Source organism: Neofelis nebulosa, chromosome X (assembly GCF_028018385.1).
Source record: "Neofelis nebulosa isolate mNeoNeb1 chromosome X, mNeoNeb1.pri, whole genome shotgun sequence".
NCBI classification, from domain to species: domain Eukaryota; kingdom Metazoa; phylum Chordata; class Mammalia; order Carnivora; family Felidae; genus Neofelis; species Neofelis nebulosa.
In genome coordinates, this window is record NC_080800.1 from 65,863,115 (window position 1) to 65,888,441 (window position 25,327).

General features: G+C 34.7%; 1 protein-coding gene across 2 annotated transcripts in view; it reads left to right on the top strand.

The window, feature by feature from the left end:
• The first annotated feature begins 16,458 nt into the window (after positions 1–16,458).
• GPR174 (G protein-coupled receptor 174) overlaps positions 16,459–25,327 on the top strand; it is a 47,807-nt gene continuing 38,938 nt past the window's right edge. Inside the window, exons 1-2 of one of the 2 annotated variants that reach the window (XM_058712611.1) lie at positions 16,459–16,537; positions 16,773–16,895. The gene's annotated coding sequence lies outside the window, so the exon portion shown is untranslated. The remainder of the gene's footprint in view (positions 16,538–16,772; positions 16,896–25,327) is intronic. The other variant, XM_058712612.1, reaches the window with a different exon arrangement.

A 25,327-nucleotide genomic window follows, 5' to 3' on the forward strand; every position in this document is an offset into this window, starting at 1 on the left:
TCAGATATCATGGAAATAACCCTGGAATTCAACATTTCCTTTCCCATTATACCCTTCTCCTCTTCTGTCATTCCTCATATCTAAAAGTCTATAACCAACACAATGAGCAACTTCTCTTCCATTTACAGTGACTTTCAGAAAAGAAATATTAAGTAAAATAGAAAGAGGATCAAAGATTATCTCTCATTAGACTCAAAATATTTTTTCAATGATTATTTATTTTTAGAGAGATAGAGGGGATGGTGAGGGGCAGAGAGAGATGGAGACAGAGAATCTGAAGCAGGCTCATCACTGTCAACACAGAGCTAGATTTGGGGCTTGAACCCACAGACCATGAGATCATGACCTGAGCCAAAGTCAGACACTTAAGTGACGGACCCACTCAGGTACCCCAGACTCAAAATAATTCACACCATGCTCATCTATATTATTTTCAAGGAAAAGTAGAAATATTTCAATTTACATATTATATTACAAAGGATCAATATGGAATCAAAGTCTGCCATTACACATTCATAAAAATTCCAAACATCATCCTCAGAATAATAAATTTCTCTGTACAAAGACTACAGATGCCCAATGTATGTAGTTTTTCCTCGGTTTGCTACAGAGTTTGAATATTCCCCCAATCAAGTGCAGAATCTGTCTCTTCATCAATTTCTCCAATGACTGCAACATTGTCACTTGTTACAGTGTATAACCCTAGCACCACTTACTCTACTCCCTGTGAAGAGCTGAACACTTGTTCATGGTTTCCATCCAAAATCAAATTAATGGTCTGGTCAAAACCTTTCAGTGTTCCCACAATCATTCTCCCAATTATTCCTTCTGAATAATTGCAACAGTTCTGTTGATGTAGTAGTTCTCCAAGGCAGATGTTATGATGCTCCAGCTGGCTTCTCTGGGCAACACAGCAGAACAGGCGACAAGTAGAACTAAAAAGAAGTGCCTGAGCTTATCTATATTATTCTATAAAAGTATACTATAATTATACTTATTTTGTATTGGACAAGATTTGTAACTCTCTGGGCTTCAATTTCCTCACCTGTAAAATGAGGAAGTTGGACAGATCAGTAGTTTGTATCCATTTGGGGGATTACTATCTGAAAACCTTCATTTTATGGGCTCTTCCTGCCAGATTGCACTTCTGATAACAGTGGTGGTGACAAACCTCATTATTCTAGTGGTTCTTAACATTTTTTTGGTCCCAGCCCCTTCAAGGATCTGATTAAAATATACACCTTCTTCCTACACAAAAAAAGTACTTATATGTATGCACACAGAAATTTTTATAAATGCTTTCAGAGATTCCAGGACCTTCTGAAGTCCATGAATGGCTGACCAGTAAAGATTCTGTTACAGGAAGATGTGTAAAACTTCTTTTACTTCCAATACCCTGTGAGTATCTTACGTGGTTAGCCTGTTTGACCCAAGGCAAAAATGTGTGGTGGATAGTTCCCCACACCCTTCTCATTCCTCTCCAGCATCCTTTCCTGTTAATTGTCCCCAGATTGCCAGGATCTCCACTGAGAGTAGATTCACCTAATAAATTTATAGTAAGGAATTTGAGGCTATACATATTATCCTTCTCAACAGTTCTGTTTTGAAAAAGGATCAATGCAGAAACACACACAAAAAAACCACACCTGGAATACTGACTTTTCAGGTATGTGAGTGGATTTTGGAGATAGTAATATTTGCATTGAATACTGTGTTGTGTAGGATAAACAACTTTCTAGTTTATCTATGGATAAGGGTGTTTCTTTCTGTGAAGGGCTTTGTCCACATGTGTATAACTTAATATAGGCTATATAAAGTGATCTTTTTGGGTTTCTGCTGATTCCCTTTTCACCAAGGGTCTAATATAGTAGATATTTTCACTACTTATTGTTATTGTTAATTATAAAGATTTAAAATCAGTAACAATAAAACCACTCTTGCTTTGAATTCTGGTCTAAGCATGCAGATTCAAATGGCACTCTTTTACTTGATTCCCTTGAGTGCTATTTTTTCTTGGCAAATCTAATGTTTATTTACACTTACACTGTGACTCTTAGTATAATGTTCTCTGGGCATTTTCAGAATAACAAATTAGGCTCCCTCCAGGCCCCAAACATGCCCTGATACATAATGGCACCATTATTTATTATTTTGAACATTGTTCAAGATTTATTTTCTAGGTAAAGAATGAAAATTGAAAGAACAAATAAAATTTCACTAAATTAATTTTCCAAATGGGCATGGTCTTGAGTAAACTGTTTCTTTGGCCACTGGGCTATTTGAGATAGAAACAACTTTCCACCAACTCCTCTTCACTTTCTTCCTGGATTCAGTAAATTTCTGTAAAGTGAATTGGAGTTTCCCACTTTCTTTCGTGATCAAGTCAGATACTGTCCTCTGAGAAAAAACAAAACACACAAGTATAAGATATACCACTGAAAACTTTGACAAAGGAGGGAGTTGAGCAGTTGACCTGCCCTTGGACTGCTTATAATTTTGGCACTGAAATGTAATTTGCAGTCCATTTAGGACTATGTGGGAGTTCCACATATATGAAATCTACCTTATGATATAATCCCATAATCCCAAAACTGTGAGAATATTTCTCTTGGCAATGTGCATCTCCTGAATCAACATTTGTAAGTTATTTTATTGCCTTCATATTAACAATGATTAATATAACTTAGTCACAATATCATACTTTACCAAAAGTACCACTATAGTCTGAGAATCAGCAATGATATTGTCTATCTTGAAATCTTAATTTCAAAAATTCAAATCAATTTTCAGTAGTTCTTGACTATCAAAGCTGTATAACTTGGAGAAAGCTACTTAACACCTCTCAGCCTGTTTTTTCAACTATGAAGTGGAGACAAATACTATCTAAAACAGGGTTGTTTGAATGAATAAATAACGTAACAAATGTAAAACTGGTAGCACAGTACATAGTAGTTTGCCAACTCTCAGCCATCAAACACTCGCCAAAAAAGTATTTTACTTAAAGAAGGAATGAGTATAATTAGTATTTTAACTGGTAACTTTTCAAAGAAAATCATTTAGGTAAACTATTTTTAAATGTATTTTAATCTGTTAATTACAGCATTCTAATGCTTTGCTGCTGCTGCTGTGTTAATTCTGTGTAATTACGTAACAAGGCATAAAGCCCTTTGCAGATTATAGAGAGCTGAAGAAATGATATTTATGATTAAACCACAATCAATAAAAGCTTAAACTATAGGATATTCTTGGAAAGGGAGAAATACTGGGACTTAAAATTGAAGGTCTGATGATATGAATACGTTTAGAAAAACAATTTTAATGACAATATATACTGTATTATGCAATATTTTATATACAACACAATAAACAAGTATAGTTGAAAAAGGAATTTTAGAATCATGGGTAAACACTAAATGGCAATGAAAAATTTATTAAAAAAGAAAATTATCTTCTCAAACCAATAATAAAAGCTGAAACTTTTATTTATACCTTATTATTAAGGAACATATTATTTATTATTTATTTAAAATATAATTATTATTATACCTAAAATTAAATGTATTACTTAAAATATATTTCTTCTTCTTCTTCTTCTTCTTCTTCTTCTTCTTCTTCTTCTTCTTCTTCTTCTTCTCCTTCTTCTTCTTCTTCTTCTTTTGCATCACAAGATCATTTTTATATGTATAAACAGGAGATTATGGAGAATAATTTACAAACCAATGACTCCCAGAACAAGGGAAAGCAGACTCATTTTTATTAATCTTATTTTATAACCCCAGTATAGTTAACATACAGTGTTACATCAGTTTCAGGTGTATAATATATAGTAATTATACGTATATATACCTATAATAATACCTATATGTAATTACTATATGTATAACATATATATATATATATATAATTACTATATGTGTGTGTGTATATATATATGTATATATATATATACACACATATATATATATACACATATAGGTGTATATACACATATGTATAGGTGTATATATATATATATATATATATATACAAATAGGTGATGAGGAAATGCTACTATATATATATATCCTCATCACCTATTTAACCTATTACCCCACCAACCTTCCTTCTGAAAAAAAAAAACAGTTTGTTCTCAATAGTTAAGATTCTGTTTCTTGGCTTGTTTCCCTCTCTTTTCTTTGTTCATTTGTTTTGTTTCTTAAATTCCACATATGAATGAAACCATATATCTTTCTCTGACTGACTTATTTCATTTAGCATTATACTCTCTAGCTCTATCCTTGTCCTTCCAAATGCACAATTTCATTCTATTTTTATGGCTGAATAATATTCCATTCCATTGTCTATATCTATAAACCACCTCTTCTTTACCCTTTCATCTAGTGATGGACATTTCAGGTGCTTCCTTAATTTGGTTATAGTAAATAATGCTGCAAAAAACATAGGGGTCCATGTATCCCTTTGAATTAGTGTTTTTGTATTTTTGGGGGAGTACTCTGTAGCACAATTATTGGATCATAGGGTAGTTAAAGTTTAACTTTTTGAGGATCCTCCATACTGTATCCCACAGAGGCAATACAAGTTTGAATTCCTACCAACAGTGCAAGAGATTTTTTTCTCCACATCCTTACCAACACTGGTTGTTTCTTGTGTTTTGTTTTGTTTTCTATTTTAGCAATTCTGACTGGTGTAAGGTGACATCTCATTGTGGTTTTGATTTGCATGTCCTTGATAATGAGTGATGTTAAGCATCTTCTTATGTGTCTGTTGACCATCAGTAGGTCTTCTTTGAAGATATATCTATTCATTTCTTCTGCCCATGTTTTAATTGGATTATTTGGCTTTTGGGTGTTAATTTGTATAAGCTCCTTACATGCTTTGGATTCTAACCCTTTATCAGATATATCACTGAAAAATTTTGTCTCCCATTCAGTAGGTTGCCTTTTGTTTTATTTATGATTTACTTTCTTGTACAGAAGCTTTTTATTTTGATGTATTCCCAAGAGCTTAAATTTGCTTCTATTTACTTTGCTTTAGGAGACATATCTAGAAAAATGTTCCTATACCTATATGTTCCTATATGAGAAAAATTACTGCCTAGCCTAACTTCTGGGATTTTTATAGTGTCTTTTCTCACATTTAGGCTTTTAATCCATTTTGGATTTATTTTTTGTGCATGGTGTAAGAAGAAGGTGGTCCAGGTTCATTCTTTTGCATGTAGTTGACCTGGCTTCCCAACACCATTTGATGAAGAGACTCTCATTTTCCCACTGGGTATTCCCACTGGGTATTCTTTACTCATTTGTTCAAAATTAATTGACCATATAGTTGTGGTGTTCTTTCTGAGTATTCAATTCTATTCCATTGATATGTGTCTATTTTTTGTGCCAGGACCATACTGTTTTCGTTACTATAGCTGTGTAATATAACTTGAAGTCTGGAATTGTGATATCTCCAGCTTTGCTTTTATTTCTTACAATTGCTTTGACAATTTAGGGTCCTTTGTTTTCCATATAAATTGTAGAATTTCTGTTCCAGTTCTGTAGAAAATGCTGTTGGTATTTTGATAGAGGTTTCAGTAAGTGTGTAGAGTGCTTTGTGTAGTATAGACATTTTAAAAATATTTGTTCTTCCAATCCATGATCATGGAATGTCTTTCCATTTCTTTGTGTCAATCTTCAATTCTTTTCATCAGTGTTTTATAGTTTTCAGAGTATAGTTCTTTTACTACTTTGGTTAGGTTTATTCCTAGGTATCTTATTGGTTTTGGTGCAATTGTAAATTGGACTGATTCCTGAATTTTTCTTTCTTTTGTTTTATTATTGGTGTATAGAAATGTAACAGATTTCTGCACATTACTTTTGTATCCTGCAACTTTACTGAATTTGTTTATCAGTTCTAGTAGATTTTTGGTGGAATCTTTCAGGTTTTCTATATATAGTATCATATCATCTGCAAATAGTGAAAGTTTTACTTCTTCCTTGCCAAGTTTGATATCTTTTATTCCTTTTTGTTGTTTGATTGCTATAGATAGGACTTCCAGTACTATGTTGAATAAAAATGGAGACTGTGGACATCCTTGTCTTGTTCCTAACTTTAGTATTTCTCCATTGAGTATGATGTTTTCTATAGATTTTTCATATATTGCTTTTATTATGTTGAGGTATGTTTCCTCTAAACCAATTTTGTTGAGGACTTTTTTTTTTTCAACGTTTTTTATTTATTTTTGGGACAGAGAGAGACAGAGCATGAACGGGGGAGGGTCAGAGAGAGGGAGACACAGAATCGGAAACAGGCTCCAGGCTCCGAGCCATCAGCCCAGAGCCTGACGCGGGGCTCGAACTCACGGACCGCGAGATCGTGACCTGGCTGAAGTCGGACGCTTAACCGACTGCGCCACCCAGGCGCCCCGTTGAGGACTTTTATCATGAATGGGTATTGGAATTTGTCAAATGCTCTTTCTGCATTTATTGAAATGATCATATAGTTTTTATCCTTTCTCTTATTGATGTGATGAATCACATTATATATTTGCAAATGTTGAAGCACCTTTGCATACCAGGAAAAGATTCCATCTTATCGTGATGAATGATTTTTTAAAGTATTTTTGGATTTGGTTGGCTAGTATTTTGCTGAGGATTTTTGCACTCTACTCATCAAATATATTGGCCTGTATTTTTCTTTTTTGGTGGTGTCTTAATTTGGTTCTGGTATCAAGGTAATGGTAATCTCATAGAAAGAATTTGGAAAACTTCCATTCTTTTCTATATTTTTGGAATAGAGAAGAGTAAGCATTAACTCTTCTTTAAATGTTTGGTGGAATTAACCTGTGAAGCCATTTGGTCCTGGACTTTTGTTTGTTTGGAGTTTTATTTGATTAGCAATTCAAACTCCTTGCTGATAATTGATCTATTCAAATTTTCTATTTCTCTCCATTTAAATTTTGGTTATTTATATGTTTTTAGGAATTAATTTGTTTCTTCTAGGTTGTCCAATTTGTTGCCATATAGTTTTTCATCATATTTTCTTTAAATTGTTTTTATTTATTATGTGGTGCTTGTTATTTATCCTTTCTCATTTGTAATTTTATTTATTTGAGTCCTTTCTATTGTTTTTTTCTTGACGAGTCTATCTAGAGGTTTATGAATTTTGTTTATTTTTTCAAAGAACCAGCTGATTTCATTGATATGATCTACTGTTTATCTTGGATTCTGTATCATTTATTTCTGCTGTAATCTTAAGTATTTTCTTCCATCTCGTGGTTTGGGGTATTGTTTATTCTTTTTCTAGCTCCATTAGGTGTAAGTTTAGGTTGCTCTTTGTTCTGTTTTTCATTTGTTTGTTTCTTTGTTTCTTTCACGTTTTTATTTGAATTCTAGTTAGTTAACATACAGTGTAATTTTAGTTTCAGAAGTAGAATTTAGTGATTCATCATTTACATATAACATTCAGTGCTCACCACAACAAGTGCCCTGGTAAATACCCATCAACCATTTAGCTTATCCCACCCTCCACCAGCTCTCAATTTGTTCCCTATAGTTACGAGTCTGTTTTATGGTTTGTCTCTCTCCTTTTTCTGTACCTATGTTCATCTATTTTATTTCTTAAATTATACTTATGAGTGAAATCATATGGTACATGTCTTTCTCCAACTGACTTATTTTGCTTAGTGTAATATACTCTAGCTCCATCCACATCATTGCAAATAGCAAGATTTCATGCCTTTTTATGGGTAGGTAATATTCCATTGTATATGTATATACCACAACCTTTTATCTTTACATCATTCAATGGACTTTAGGGCTCATTCCATTATTTGGCTATTGTTGATAATGCTGCTATAAACATTGGGGTGAATGTGCCCCTTTGAAACAGTATTTTTGTATCCTTTGGTTAAATACCTATTAGTGCAATTGCTGGAGTGTAGGGTAGTTCTATTTATAACTTTTTTGAGGAACCTCCATACTATTTTCCACTATGGATGCACCAGTTTTCATTCCCACTGACAGTATAAGAGAGTTCCCATTTCTCTACATTCTCAACAACATCCATTGTTTCCTGTGTTGTTAATTTTTGCCATTCTGACAGGTATAAGTTAATACCTCATTGCAGTTTTGATTTGTATCTCCCTGATGATAAGTGATGTTGTGTATCTTTTAATGTGCCTGCTAGCCATATGTATATCTTCTTTGGAAAAAAATGTCTATTCATGTCTTCTGCCCAATTTTTAACTGGATTATTTGGTTTTTGGGTGTTGAGTTTAAGTTCTTTATATATTTTGGATACTCACCCTTTACCAGATATGTAATTTACAAATATCTTCTCCCATTCTTAAGGTTGCCTTTTAGTTTCTTTTATTGTTTCCTTTGTTGTGCAAGAGCTTTTTATGTTGATGAAATCCAAATAGTTCATTTTTGCTTTTCTTTCCCTTGCCTCCAGAGAGGTACCTAGTAAGAAGTTGCTACAGCTGATGTGAAAGTGGTTTCTGCCTATGTGTTCCTCTAGGATTTTGATGGTTTCCTGTCTCACATTTAGGCATTTCTTCAATTTTGAATTTATTTGTTGTATGGTTTAAGATAATGGTCCAGATTCATTTTTTGCATGTTACTGTCCAGTTTTCCAAATGCCATTTGTTGAACAGATTGTCTTTTTCCCATTGGATATTCCTTCCTGCTTTGTTGGAGATTAGTTGAGCATATAGTTATGGTCCATTTATGGGTTTTCCATTTTGATCTATTGATCTCTGCGTCTGTTTTTGTGCCAGCACCATACTGTCTTGAACACTACAGCTTTGTAATATAGCTCGAAGACCAGAATTGTGATGTCTCTGACTTTGATTTTAGCTTTCAAGATTGCTTTGGCTATTCGTGGTCTTTTGTGCTCCCATACCATTTGTAGGATTGCTTGTTCAAACTTTGTGAAAAATGTTGTTGGTATTTCCATAGGGATTTCATTAAATGTGCAGATTGCATTGGGTAGTAGAGACATTTTAACAAATTTTTTCTTCCAATCCATGAACACGGAATGTCTTCCCATTTCTTTGTATAATATTCAATTTCTTTCATCAGTGGTTTATAGTGTTCAGGATACAGGTCTGGTGCTTTATCAAAATAAAAAAGCTTCTGCACAGCAAGGGAAGCAATCAAGAATACTAAAAGGCAATCTACAAATGTGAGAAGATATTTGCAAATGAATTAACTGATAAAGAGTTAATATCCATAATATATAAAAAACTTATAAAACTCAGCACCTGAAGTGCAAATAATCCAATAAAAAATGGACAAAAGACATGAACAGACATTTTCCAATAGAAGACATATGGATGACAAACAAACATATGAAAAGGTGCTCAATATCACTGATCATCAGGGAAAGGCAAGTCAAAATTCTAATGAAATATCACCTCACACCTGTCAGAATGACTGACATTAAAAACACCAGAAAAATGAGGTGTTGGAGAGAATATAGAGAAATGAAACACTCTTGCACTCTTGGTGGGGAATGCAAGTAGTGAAACCAGTCTGGAAAAAAATATGTAGGTTCTTCAAAAAGTTAAAATAGAGGTGCCTGTATGTCTCAGTAAGTTAAGTGTCTGACTCTTGATTTGGCTCAGTCCATGATCTCATCGTTCATGAAATCGACACCCGCCTCGAGCTCTACACTGACAGCTTGAAGCCTGCTTGGGATTCTCTCTCTCCCTCTTTCTCTGCCCCTCCCCTGCTCACACTCTCTCTCAAAAAAAAAAAACTTAAAAAAAAGTTAAAAATAGAACTACCCTCTGATCCAGCAATTGCACTAATAGGTATTTACCCAAAGGATACAAAAATACTGCTTCAAAGGGACACATGCACCCTATTGTTTACAATAACATTTTGTACAGTAGCCAAATTATGGGAAAAGCTGATGTGTCCATTGAGTGATGAATGGAAAAAGAAGATGTGGTATGTGTATATATATATATATATATATATATATATATGTGTGTGTGTGTATATGTATATGTGAGTATAAATATATATATATATATATATATATATATATATATATATATATATTTCAATATGACTCAGCCACAAAAAAGAATGAAATCTTGTCATTTGCAATGACATGGATGAAACTAGTATTATGCTAAGCAAAATGTCAGTCAGATAAAGACAAATACCATATCATTTCACTCATATGTGAAATTTAAGAAATAAAACAAATGAGCAAAGGTAAACAGGAGAGAGAGAGAGAGAGAGAGAGAGAGAGAGAGAGAGAGAGAGAACCAAGAAACAGACTTTGATCTACAGAGGACAAACTGGTGGTTACCAGAAATGAGGTGGGTGGGTTAATGGTTTAAGTAGGTGATGGGGGTTAAGGAGTTAAGAACTTCACCTGTGATGAGCACACGGTGTTGTATAGAAGTGTTGAATTACTATATTTTTCACCTGAAACTAATATTACACTACATGTTAACTAACTGGAATTTAAATAAACTTTTTAAAAAATTGTTTAACGTTTATTATTGAGAGACAGAGAGAGACAGAGCATGAGCATGGGAGGGTCAGAGAGAAGGGGAGACACAGAATCTAAAGCAGGCTCCAGGCTCTGAGCTGTCAGCACAGAGCCTGACGCAGGGCTTGAACTCACAAACCACAAGATCGTGACCTGAGCTGTAGTCAAATGCCTAACTGACTGAGCCACCCAGGCTCCTCTAAATAAAAACTTTTTTTAAAAAAATGCCCCCTACTATTATTGTATTACTATCAGTTCAATTTAGTGTTATTAACTGTTTTATGTATTTGTGTGTTCTCATGTTGGGTACATAAATATTTCCAAGTTTTATATATTCTTTTGGATTGTCCCTTTATTATTATACGGGGTCCTTCTTTGTCTCTTGTTACAGTCTTTCTTCTAATTTTTTTTTTCTGATATAAGTATTGCTACTCCAGCTTTCTTTTGACAGCCATTTGCATGGTAAAGTTTTCTCCATCCCTCATTTTCAGACTGTAGGTGTCTTAGGTTTAAAATGAGTTTCCTATAACCAACATATAGATTGGTCTGATTTTTTTAAATTCATTCTGTCACCCTATGTCTTTTGATTAGAGCGTTTAGTCAATTTACATTAAAAGTAATTGATGGATATGTATTTATGTTAATTTTATCATTCAATTTTGGTGGTCTCTGAAGATTTTTTCTGACCCTTTCTTGTTTTTCTCTTTCATGATTTTTTGGTGTTCTTTAGTGATATATTTTTTTAATTTTTTTCTGTTTTTTTTCTTTGCATATATATTAGTAGTTTTTGATATATGATTACCATTAGGTTTTTATATAGCCTTTTCTGTATATAGAAGTTTATATTAGGTAAAGTGTTGTTTAATTTTGAACCCATTTTTTACCCCTCTCCTTCTGAAGTGTTAAGTATATATTGTCATAGTTTTCAGCCTTTTATTTTGTGAGTTACTTGAATATTTTTTACAGAAATATTTATATTTATTGCTTTTGTAATTCTTACCCTCTTACTATCTCTCCTTTCAACTCAAAGGGTCCCCTTTAATATTTGTTGCAGGGCTGATTTAGTGGTCACAAACTCCTTTAGTTTTTGTTTGTCTAGGTAATTGTTTATCTTTCCTTCTATTCTGAGTGATATCATTTATGGATAGAGTATTCTTGGCTGCAGAGTTTCCCATTCAGCACTTTGAATATGTCATGCCACTCCCCTCTTGCTTGCAAAGTTTCTGCTAAAAAAATCTGCTGATAGAATTATGGGGTTTCCTTTGTTCTACTTGGTAGAACTGTCTTCTTTTGTCTTGTTTTTTTTTTTTAATTCTTCCTTTATAACCACATTTTCCCATTTAATTACAATATGTCTTGGTGTGGATCTCCTTTGGATGATTTTGTTGTGGGTTCTCTGTGCTTCATGGATCTGGATATCTGTTCTTTTCCCCAGTTTCAAGATGTTTTCAGCTATTATTTCTTCAAATAGAGTTTCTGCCTCCTTTTCTCTATCTTCTTCTTGGATCCCTATAACACAAATGTTATTATGGTTGATGGAGTCTCTGAGATCTGTAAGTCTATTCTCATTCTGCATAATACCTTTTCTATCTCTTGTTCAGCCTGATTACTTTTTATTACTGTCTTTTCAGTCATTAATTCATTCATTTGCCTCTTTCAGCCTGCTGTTCATTCTAGTGAGTATGTTTCTCATTTTTTTATTGAACCCTTTATCACAACTATATTATTCCTTATCTTTGTGTTAAGGGTCTCACTATTACCTTCTACTCTTTTCTGTAGTCCAGTGAGTGTTTTTATGATCACTGCTTTAAATTCTGTATTAGTCATGTACTTATATCTGTTTTGGTATATCTGTGGCTCTATTATCCTCTCTCTTTTCATTTTGTCTAAGTCTTTGTGCCTGTTTTTGTAAGCTAGGTAAGTCAGTTACGTTTCCTGTTCTTGAGAGTAATGGCCTTATAAAGAAGAAGTCCTGTAGTGTTCTGCAGTATAGTGTCCTTTGTTCCCCAGAGCCTGGTATTTCAGGTAGTATCTCTAATGTATGTTGTGTTTGCTCTGCTATTTTATCTTGGCTGCTTTATCCTTTGGGCCAGTCATCTTTAGAGGCTCTCTTTTCCTGTTGTATGCAATGTTTGGTCCCTGGCCTGAATGTGGTGAGTTTTAAGTAGGTGTTCTGTGGTCTGCTTGTGAAATGAGACCTGTTGCCACAGTCTCTGTAATTGTGTCCTTGCAATACTCCCAGCACTTCTGGGGTAGGGGTCCCACCACTCTGGGCTGAGGGAAGCATGACTTGGAAGGGAAGGTTGGTTCTACTAGAGTGTGGGAGTGGGGGGTGGGTATTGGTGTTAGCAAGTTAGTGAATTTCAGGCCTATGCCAGTTCCTGCAGGTGACCCTGTGCTTATGATGAGGGAAGGGAAGGGAAATGGTGCCTGCTAGGTCTTTTGTTCTTGTAGGGATTTCTCCGTGAACACTGACTCTCTGGTACATACTCTGAGATGAGCAAATAACCCCATTATGTGCCCCAAGTGCTCTTTATATCATTTTTTCTATACTGTAAGTTCACAGACTGTTTGCCCTGCTTTCTCTCCAAGAGCAGCCCAATGCTCTCTATGCTATTTTGGACCCAAGCCCCCCAAAGACCTTTAAAACTCCAGGCATTAAGCCCAGCTGGTTGTCAGCTGTTATGAAATTCATTCCCTCTTGCTTTCCAAACCAAATGGTGTTGGTATTCCTTTCCCCATGCACTCCCCTTGTGTTAGTCTGTCTCTCACCCTCCTCCACCACCATAGCTCTGTCCCCACTGCAGAGGCCACAATCCATTTCTCTATGAAACCATGTCTCTGTACTTCCTACCTTCTTCTTTTTTTTAATTTTTTTTAACGTTTATTTATTTTTGAGACAGAGAGAGACAGAGCATGAATGGGGGAGGGCCAGAGAGAGGGAGACACAGAATCTGAAACAGGCTCCAGGCTCTGAGCTGTCAGCACAGAGCCCGACGCAGGGCTTGAACTCACGGACCGCGAGATCATGACCTGAGCCGAAGTCGGCGGCTTAACCGACTGAGCCACCCAGGCGCCCCTTCCTGCCTTCTTCGATGTGGCCTCTTCTCTACCTTTAGTTGTGGAGTTTGTTCCTGCAGTTTTCAGGTCAATTTCTGGTGTATTTAGGATTATTTGATAGTCATTTAGCTGTGTTTGTGAGAGGAGGTAAAGCTAGGGTCCTCTTACTTTGTTACTATTTTCCGTTTTTTAAAATATATTTTTAATATATTTTATATTTCATAATTACATGATTGAGGAAAGATTTATAAATTGTCTTGACCTCTATCTCTAATTTGACTGGGCTTTAACTTTTTCTTTTTAAGTAGATCTAAGTGAGTCAAGATGTCCACCCTTTTTACATATAAAGACAGAGCCATAGAATTTAGCCTTTGAGTTTATTTGATATTTGACCTTTCCTCTGTAACTAAATAAGACAAACCTTGCCACAGATTATATAATAGTGAATAAATTACCCATATCATTGATGCCATGAGACCCTGGCCAGATGGAAATGATGTTGGTGAGGACATTGTCTTAAAAGTCAAGAAACCTGGGTCTAAGTGACAGCTTTATCATTAATTCACTGTGAAACATGAATCAGGTCCTTCTCTCTTAACTTATTAATCTTTAAAATGAGAACTTAGACTACATCATGACTCCTATTGCATTCAGCTCTGAAAGTATTATTTGAGCAATTTGGAGTGGAATTTAACAATGTTCTTGTAGGAGCATAAGTTGATTCTCATCGAGGTAAATTTCCTTGACCTAAATAAGAAAGATAAGTATAGACTAGGTCAGGAAACTTCACCACCAGGTAGTTTTTCAAAGTATATAAAGATTGGCTCCTATGTGTTCTATCTGAGACAGCCAGCTGAAACCTCAAGACTGATCTGTCTGTACCCAAACTTTATTTGGTGGAAGAAGACAGGAGAAAAATGAGAATAATAAAATGTGATCCTGTACAAAGAAGCAAAATTTATGAGCTTTTAGAAATTTGAGAAATACTGTCACTTCTGTAATTATTGAAATCCTTCCATTCTTAAGAGATACAGCCCAAATTCTCATTCTCCTGAAAACTGGCTTGACTTGCATCCTGAAATTCCATTTCTTATCCCAGCCCTCCTGGGATCCCTGACTTCCTCTGTAAAATATTACAGAAGTAGAAATAACATTTTTAGGCCCTTATGACATGTATGCTGCCTTATAATTTAGGCAATTAGATAATGTCTTATCTGCTTAACTAGATTCTAAAAAATTTCTGGGAAGCAGTATCCTTTCCTTTACCATCAGCTCTCTTGTACCCTTTTCCCCTCATTCTCTCCTTTTCAGCTATCTTTGATCTACTGGTCTGCATTTGGCAGTTATTCAGTAAGTGTTTGCTGAATGGAGCTAAGGTTGTGTGAATGGAGAGAGCATCACAATAAACTCTGGACACAACAAACGCAAGTAGGACAATTTTCTTTAAATAAACACAGAATTAATGCCACATTCTTCCAGACTGTGGGATACAGAATAAAAGGATACAGAAGGGGCAATGAATTGTGATCTCTTGTCAATATAGCTGACCTAATGAAAATTTAGATTAATTTACCCCTTCCCCTATATTTTCTCCACTTACTCAGAACTACGCTCAACATAGCTTAGTGCAAAATCATTAAAGATTGGCAATTCAGTTTTCCATTCCCTGGAATCTATTCAGTTTTCTTTTATATCCTGCTCTCATTATCTATTTTTATCTTTCCAATCCTAATAAATTTATTCACACCAAGGTTTTCAACTAAGTATATTTCTAAGAGTGTCAGGATTTGAAAATCAACACTTCAGGAAGAAAGGAATGCTTACCCCCAAAGGATTTGTTTTTCAGGCATTAGTGAAAAAAATATTTTGAGGCAAAGAGTCCTACAGATGCTTCCTAATGCTTCCTATAATATGCCATACAGATATGTCCTGGAATAAAACTGGATTTGCATTAATATACTTCTTTCTCCCATGGTACATGTGAAAATTTCCTTTGCTCTGATCTAAAATACTATGCAAATCTTGGAGATTGCCTTCAGCTGCCCCTTGTCCATTTCACAGGTGTACTGCTGCAGGTGGAATATATTAGGTGTCTAATACAGTGTAGTCCTAGGCTCTGGGGCTCTGAAGGTCCTTGGAACACCATCTTCAACGGGTTGTGGCTACAGGTCTGGACTACAGAAAAACAGCCTATTTTCACCCAATTATTCCTAACCACTGAGAGGAAATGAAGGTTTACTTATATTTCCTGGCAGAGGACTCTGAGGGGAATGGGGAGTGGGTGGACAGGAAGTGTGAGGTGAGTTATGTATCTTCAAGTTTTTCTTAAGGAGTATTTATTTTAACATCAGGGGTTTAAATGTCTGTATATCTAAGAATACTCTAGGCAGAGGTCATTCCCACTTTGAAATCTCCTATTGGGAGCTACCTAAGGGTCAATCTTAGGTAAGGAGTGTCCACTTTGGTACCTGAACACAACAATTGAGGGGCCTATAGAAAGGATCACGATGAAGATTGTAGTGGTCCACTATCTATGAAAGGGGCCAGAGGGCACATAGTTTTTACAAAAGACTGCATAAACAAATAAACCATGCACTGTCACAAACTCATAGCTAAGTGCAACCACAGGATTGGAAGACAATGCACTGTCGCCCTATAAATAGAAACAAAAGTTTATTTGCTTAGTGTGAAGCTTTGCAGCCTGTATTTACAGCCCATAAAATAGTTCTTCATAATTAATCAGAGATAAAGAGGGAGAGAGAGAGACAGAGAGAGAGAAGAGAGAGAGAGGGAGAAGAGAGAGAGAGAGAGAGAGAAGAGAGAGAGAGAGAGAGAGAGAGAGAGAGAGAGAGAGAGAACAAGCACAGGCAAGCTTGCTAGCTCAAGCTACCGCCTGGAAAACGGAAATGTTCAGTGCGCACAGAGGCTTGCATATTTCACGCTGACATCTCACTACCATGTTTTCCAACATGGTAGTGGTTAGGTAATGCTGAGAATTTTCTTTCTTTCTTTCTTTTCTTTACCTTTGCTATATTCATTTTTGTTTTGGTTTTATTATATTTTGTTTTATTTTTACTCTTTCTTCCCTCCTTGTCTCCCTCCTCCCTCCCTTTCTTTTCTTTCTTTTTCTTTATCTTTCACTCTTTCTCTATCTCCTTTCCTTTTGTCTTTCTTTATCTCATTTTTAAGAGGTTTTTTTTTTTTTTGTGATGGAAAAGGATGTTGGTTTTTCTCAGAACAAGGAGCTGGAATTGAGGTACAGATCAATAGCATCCTTGTTGAAGTGGCTGTCACTTGAATTCTTTGGAAATCATTGGAGAAAACAGAAAGAAACTGAAACGGTAGGCTCCAGTTTTTAATGAATTAGATCTTATCTGTATCTTTTACCACTGATATCTAGAACTGTTCTCTTCACAACAAGTTCTGGGTAATCTGTCAGATCTAAGGGTGGTATGGATATCATGAACCTGGACCATCCTTGTATGTCATTTCCTTAGTATTTGCACAAACAAAAATAATTATACACTTGACTGCTTAATGTGGGAAGGGGGAGGTAACTTTGAACAGGGAGAAATTTAAGTTTGACATGGAGAGGTTTTTTTTCTAATGTGTTTCACTCAATTGATATTGAATAAAATAGCCCTGTGAACATTTGTAATTTAAGCAACTCTATATTAAGTAGAATTACTTGCAGAATATGCAGGATGTTTTTTATCTACTCTTAGTTATAACTTTTTGGAGGTGATAGTTTCTCTGATAAATGATTTAAATGATTAGATTTCTGTTATTTTCAAAATGAGCTATGATTAAAAAATAAGAGCTATAATGTCTCAGGACATTTACCAACATGAATACATATTCTTATCAGCTTGTAAAAGTTATATATTTTTACTGTAAAAGCGAATTGTAATTAATGTTAAGTGTAAAGATTCTGCTTTCAAAGAAAGCACTCCAGAGCAACAACAACAACAATAACAAACAACAACAACAACAAAAACATGTTTATAATTAGAGAGGAGAAATAAGAAGACAAGAGACTTATTTACTCTGTTTCTCACACATAAGCTTTATCTATCAGAATAATCAGTACATTAAAATCAATAATGGGTTAAATGATTTTAGATTAAATTTACATTTTTAGATACTCATCATCAACATATTTTGACAAAATGTAAGTAAAAATGTTTTCTGGTTTGCGTGTTGCTTTTCTTTTGTGCTCAAGTAGAAAATATTGAGGAAAGCACCTTCTAACTTTAAACCCAATGATAAGGCTATCAGTAACATGTAACTTCTAGAAGCTGCATTTAGAGATTTTAAAAAAGTTAAGGATGTATGTCCATGGTGCAACATGACCCAAGATAAAATCTCAAATGATTTTCTGCTCCTTCCTTTCTCTATGTCAACAGTGGTGTCCTTGGACTTCGTTTTGTTTTTTAATTTCTTTTTCATGGACTTTATTTTATACTGCTCTAATCTTTCCAGGGAAGTAAAAAAGTTATAATTTTATTCAACTAGAGCTAAATTTGTTAGAGAGCTTTGGATCATTCAGCAAGGAGTATTTCTTTCAAGCAGCTGCTGTAAATATCAGGTATTGTGGCAAAGGCATTAATCTTATAGATGGGATTCAAGTTTTTCATCCCAAGGAAAGATTCCACCAGCCACATTAGTAAATATTTGGATCACATGAAAGTCATCCTCCAGGAACTTAGTATCAGAGGGGGTATTTTTTTATTATAGAAAGTATTCTTTGCACTTGTAAACACATGTACTGCTCTCTCTTACTGTATGTTTGCAATAGTTACATTTCTGTGAGACAGGAATCATTTAATATACCAATTCTGTGTGGGCTGGTACAGTATGGTACAGAATATTGTAAAGGTGAATAAATACAAAGTGGGACATTGATTCCTCCAAAAATCTCACTGAATTTTCACCTAGAGACCCTTAGGAATGAATGAACTCAATTTTCCCCCTGTGTACTAAGTGAAATGAAAAGTAGAAAGAAGCATGCTTTATACCTTCCTTTTATAGACACTATTAGCACCAATCAGATGCTCAGAACCCAAAAGGAAATTAAACTCTTTCTTCTGACCCTTGCCTAATCCTGAAAGAAAGAACTACAGATAGTGCTGTTTCCCTTGCCCATTAAAGTTACATCCCAAAAGCCTTTGTCTTGTGCCATAGGTCTAGAGAATCAGTCTGCAGACCACAAGTTAAAGGAAATTATTAGAAACGGATTCAAAACCTGTCACTTACAGGAGCAATGGAAAAACACCTAAGATTCTTTTATGCTTTGAAAAGTGACATAGATTGACAGTTTGCATTTTAAAGCTGGAAAAGCTGAGGTTCAGAGAATTGAAGTGACCTAACCAAGTACCTCTGTGAGTCTATGACAGAGAAAAGACTGCAACTTAGGTCTCTGATACCTCATCAGAGCTCATTTTGCTTTTTTATTACTGCTGAATAAGGCTTAAAGATTAAGAGACATATGTATTAATCATTGGGAAATGTTAAAGATGTCCTTTTGAAATCACTCAAGAATGAAGGGGCACACTTCAAGCTTCTCCCAAGGGCCCTGATAATTTAGCAAATTTTGCTTTGCTGGGCTTTTACTATGGTTTTCTTGCCAGAATAGGAGAAAATTATTCTACTGTTCCCACAGAAAAAACCCAAAATGAAAATGAATATAAACAAAATGATATAGTAAACATTAACACAGACCTGGCCATGTACTGGATGCTTTTGTGCATTATCATGTGCCAGTGCAACAGTTTGGGCAAGCCATAAAACATCAGAAAGTACTCAGGAAGTTCTGAGGTCTAGGATATTCCAAATTTGAGAAAGGAGTAAAGATTTCAGGGTAAAAATAAAGGTAAAACAGCCTTAGAATAAAGTGTAAGGAAGTTAATATTATAACAATTGGTAGTATGTGAATACAGAAAAGGGTATAGTCATTAGTGCCTTGACTATTACTGCTTATCATATAACAGCATGATATCTGGGACTTGAAAATTAAAGTCAGTTTTATTGGTATAGTCATTGAAAGATAATCCATAGAGGAGAGTGTGCTTCAAAGGAATAACTTTTACTTGTAGCAATGACTGCTTTAGTATCAGCCAGAAATCAAGATGCAGACAGAGTTCCTGAGAAATCATCAGAAGTACAGGAGTTTAACCAAAATCAAGTCTGGGGATGGGTACAGGCCAAGAAATTCACTAAATCTAACTAGCTAGTGAGGAAACAAAAGTTTAAACCATTGGCCATGATCGGCAGGTGGATCATGAAAAGCATGATTTCAGCCCAGAACATGAGCCAATGCTGCCCATTTAGGCTCAAATGTATCTTGGACAGCATAATTACTATCTCACTAGGTACCTAAAATATATGCACTGTAAGTCATGAACTCAAAAAGCCCTTCAATTCCTTCCTTACTTCTTGAAAATATATTTGTTTCTTCCAAAAGCTTTTGCTCAATGCCACACTATTTACAAAAGGGAATGGCAAGGCTTCTTCCACATTCTTAGAAGCAGAAGAGAGCATGTAATTTAGTTATAATTATAGTTACTCAGTTAAAACTCTTTTCAGCTTTACTTGGTAGATCATATTCAGATATTTCTCATAAGCTAATAACATATTACCAGATATTTCTTTTTTAAATGTTTTTTTAATTCCAGTTACCTAAGATATAGTATAGTATTAGTTGCAGGTATAAAATTTAGTGATGCAACACTTCCATACAACACTCCATGCTCATCACAACAAGTGCACTCCTTAATTACCATCAGGTATTTAACTCATTCCTCCACTCATTTCCCCTTGTGTAAGCATCACTTTGTTCTCTATAGTCAAGAGTCTAATCCTTAGTTTGTCTCCCTCTATTTTTCCCTATGCTCTTTTGTTTTGTTTCTTAAATTCCACTTATGAGTGAAAACATACTGTATCTGTCTTTTGCTGATTGACTTATTTCACTTAGCATAATAATCCCAAAGTCCTTTCATTTCATTGTGAATGACAAGATTTCATTCTTTTTGATGGCTGAGTAATATTCCATTATATATATGAAAATATAATGGTGTGATATATATGCACCACATCTTCTTTATCCATTCATCAGTCAATGGACACTTGACTGAATATACATACATGTATATGTATATGTATATGTATATGTATATGTATATGTATGTAGATTGATTTGGGTAGTATATACATTTTAACAATATTTGTTATTCCAATCTATGAGCATGGAATGTCTTTCCAAGTTTTTGTGTTGTCTTCAATTTCTTTCATAGTTTTTTTCATAGTTTTTTTTTGTAGTTTTTAGAGTACACGTTTTCTCCCCTCTTTTACCAGATATTTCTTATAGGTTAATGACTTATTTTTATATGCTAAAATAATTTTTACACTTTATTTATAGGATAACATTAATGATACTTATTTACTGTTTGGAATATCTACTCATTTTTAGGTGATACAAGGTGACCTGTGAGTTGGTTCTTAATTTTTTCAAGTTTATTTATTAATTTTGAGAGAGAGTGAGCACATATGCAAGTGAGTGAGGGAAGAGAAGAGAGATAGAGGGAGAGAGAGAGAATCCCAAGCATGTTCCACACTTCCAGTGTAGAGCATGATGCAAGGCTCAAACTTACAAACTGTGAGATCATGACCTGAGCCAAAATCAAGAGTCTGATGTTTAACTGACTGAGACACCCAGGCACCCCAACTTCTTTAAAACTGAAAATATGTTATGCTGAGTGGTTCCTCTATTTTGAGTGTGTCAGGCCAAATGTTGTTCCAGAAAATAAATGACATCTAAAAGATAGATTGATTTATTATTTATCAGATGTGTTTTTTCAACAGCCATTTAATTCCAAACCTCCAGAAGGAAGTGTTTTCTTGACATTTGTGATTGATGTCACATCAATATGTATAAATAGAGACACCCTGATTACAAAGGTGAATAAATTAGTAAGACAGTGACTACAAACTATAGAAAAAATTTTTGTTTTAAATTAAGCTTCACAATTTATGACTTCAAGTTATATTACAAACCTTAATGATCATACAGTATTGTGCTGCCACAAATATAGACACATCAATCAATGGAAAAGGATAGAAAACCCAGAAATGAACCCACAACTATATGGTCAATTAAATTTCAACAAAGCTGGAAAAAATATCCAATGGGAAAAAAAGAGTTTCTTCAAAAAAATGGTGTTGGGAGAAATGAACAGCAACATGCAAAAAAAAAACCAAAAAACAAAACTGGACCACTTTTTTACACCATACACAAAACTAAATTCAAAATAGATTAAATACCTGAATGTGGTGACTTGAAATCATAAAAGTTTTAGGAGATTACACAGACAGTAACCGCTTTGATATTGGCCATAGCAATTTCTTTCTAGATATATTTCCCGAGGCAAAGGAGACAAAAGCAAAAAGAAACTCCTGGGACTTCATAAAAATAAAAAGCTTCTGCACAGCAAAGGAAACAATCATGAAAACCTAAAGGGAACCTAAAGAATGAGAAAAGATATTTGCAAATGACATATCTGATAAAGGATTACTATCCAAAATATATAAAGAAATTATAAAACTAAACCCTACAAAATAGAATAATCCAATTAAAAATGAGCAGAAAACATGAATAGACATTTTTCCAAAGAAGAATACAGGTGGCCAACAGTCACATGAAAAAAATGCTCAACATCATTGATCATCAGGGAAATAGAAATCAAAACTACAATGAGAAATCATGTCACACCTGTCAGAATGGCTAAATTCAACAACACAAGAAACAACAGGCATTGGGAAGGATGTGGAGAAAGGTGGTCTTTTGGTAAGAAGGCAAACTGGTGGAGCCACTCTGGAAAATAGTATGGAAGTTCCTCAAAAAGTTAAAAATAGAACTACCCTATGATCGACCTATTGAACTACTAAGTATTTACCTAAAGAATACAAAACTACTAATTCAAAGGGATACACGCACCCTGATGTCTATAGCAGCATTATCTACAATAGAAAAATTATGGAAACAACACAAGTGTCCAGTGACTGATGAATGTATAAAGTGAATGTACACACACACACACACACACACAGACACGCCATATGTATACATAATGGAATATTAGTCATAAAAAAAGAATGAAATCTTGCCACTTGCAATGATGTGGATGGAATTAGTATTATGCTTAGGAAATCAGTCAGAGAGAGAAAAATACCACATGATTTTATTCATATGTGGAATTTAAGAAACAAAAAAAATGAGAAACTGACTCATGTGTAGAGAACAAACTGATGGTTATCAGAGGGGAGGTGGATGGTGGGATGGGTAAAATAGGTCATGGGGATTAATATGTACCAATTTCAAAATTGGTTATTCTTTTCTTATATTGAAGCCATGTGAACTAAGAAGTGGGGGGGAGTAAAACAGATAAAATAGGGAATAAAGTAGATTAAAAATGGGGATCATAGAAAGCATAGATAAAATACTTTCTCTTTAACCAATATTTATTGTGCTTACTATTTTTCAAGTGTAGTATGGGTAATAATTGGAGTTTTTTTTCCATAGGACCAAGGATTTGTAGTTACAGGATGACTGTCACAGGTTCAGAATACAATATATGGCTATATTACAGAGAGAATTAATGAAATCTAATCCACATACTTAAGTTTAGGAGCTCAGTGTCGTAACCATCTGACCCAACCATCAGCAGAACTCTGAGAAACTAACTAACTAGCTAACTAACTAACTAACAGGTACAAGGTTTTAGGATAGTCTGTCTCGTGATGATGTGGTTATTCGCCACATCCTCCTGCTCTATATACCCCACCCTCCATGTCTATGCTTTCTTATCTAAGAGGAAGTAGAGGAAGAACCTTGAGACATGCATCCCTGAACTCTGTTCTAAATTATATTTTCGGCAAGCACGAATCAGAAATTTGAGCTTTAGATTGCACTCTTTTGGGACTGGCTAGGGGTATAAACCTGAACAAAGGAGCAAACTTCCTCATTTTTCAGTTTCACTATTTGTGAGAATAGTATGATTGAGGGCACCTCTCTTTCAGGGGTATTAATCACCATGCAAATACCTAATAGATACTTCTAATTACTTTGTTTAGAATTCTTGCATAAAATTTGCAAAATGTCATGTGCAATTGGATTGAAATTATACTGGAAAAGTTAGGTTACACCTGCCTTCCACCTGTCAGATTTCTTTCAGCACATGGAAACATTATGCTTGGTCAAGCTTCAACCTTAAATTATTTATAAGGAATATAACTGTTATAAGTCTTAAAGATGAAAAAATGAGAAATAGAAATATGAGTTTTATGGATTAATAAAATCACTGCTTTTAGAAAGGCCATATGGAATGACCCAACCACATTAAAAACTATGCTGGGTTTGTACCCTACATATATGGCAGCTTTCTATAGAGCTTAGTACTTGACTTGCTCAATTTAGCAATCGATTTTATTCAATTTCTCTCTCATTTTGTGTATTGTGTTGCTGCTGGCAGTCTACCAGTTTTCAAGTAGAGAGGCATGTCTTCTTTTTCTCTCCAGCATGGTAACTTGATTTACAACAAGGTATTGCTCATCTCGTCACTTAAATCTTTTTCCCTAGACTGATAATATAGCAAATTGTAGCAGCAGGAAAGGACTGGACAAAAAAGAACATTTGTCCCATTTTCGTTACTTTATCCAGTCTTGCATGCCAGTGAAAATGGATGTCTATATGTCTGTGTTTCTGTATGTAGGAATGGGGATAAAAAGAGAGATAGGGAAGAGACAGGAATAGGTGTTGATTTTTTTTCTGCATGTAGTAAGAACAGTGGTTCTTATTGCATTGAAGAAACAAAAATGAAGGACATGTGTTTTCAATGATTTACACACTGGTGTCTATTTATAGATTGACAGCCCTTAATAAAGTAAACAAAGCTTACATCCAAATGGTCTGACTATATGAGAACTAAAGTATCCACTAACATATTAGAGAGTGTAGAGTTGGAAGTGTGATGTAGATAAAAGAACCCAAAGCTTTTTAATTAAAATGTACGTTCTAGTAGTGGCTTTGCCATTAAGTTGTAATGTAACTAAGAAGGGATAGCTTACTTTCTCTAGCCCTCAGTTACTTTGTTTCTTAACAACAAAACATTAATATAGATTAATAGATTATTAATAAATAATTCTAAAATTTAATATTTTTAAAAAATATTCCATCACTTCTACCAGCAATTGAAAAAAATATAATAAGGCTCATTGAATTGTCAGCATACTGACAAAAGAAAAAAAAAAAAAAAAGAAAAACTGTGTACTGCTCCAGATGCTCAAGACGATTGTGTTGACTGAACTTGTTGAATTATTTAGTCCATGTGTAGGCTGATGGGAAAATTTAGTATAATATATGAAGGGTACAAATTGTTTAAAACCTCTCCCTTACTCTCCTCCCTTGGTACTGTCCTCCATTTTTCTTGGATCTGTGATGGTTCCCATGAATTATTTAAAACAAGACTACTGGGGGCACCTGGGTGGCTCAATCAGTTAGATGTGTGACTTTAGCTCAGGTCATGATCTTATGGTTCGTGGGTTTGAGCCCTGTGTCAGCCTGGAGCCTGCTTTGGATTCTGTCTCCCTCTCTCTCTGCCCTTCTCCCACTCGTTCTCTCTCTCTCTCTCTCCCTCTCAAAAATAAATAAACATTAAAACAATTAAAAAATTTTTAAAAAATTAAAAAAATAAAAGACTCCTGGGAAAGTGCCTGCATG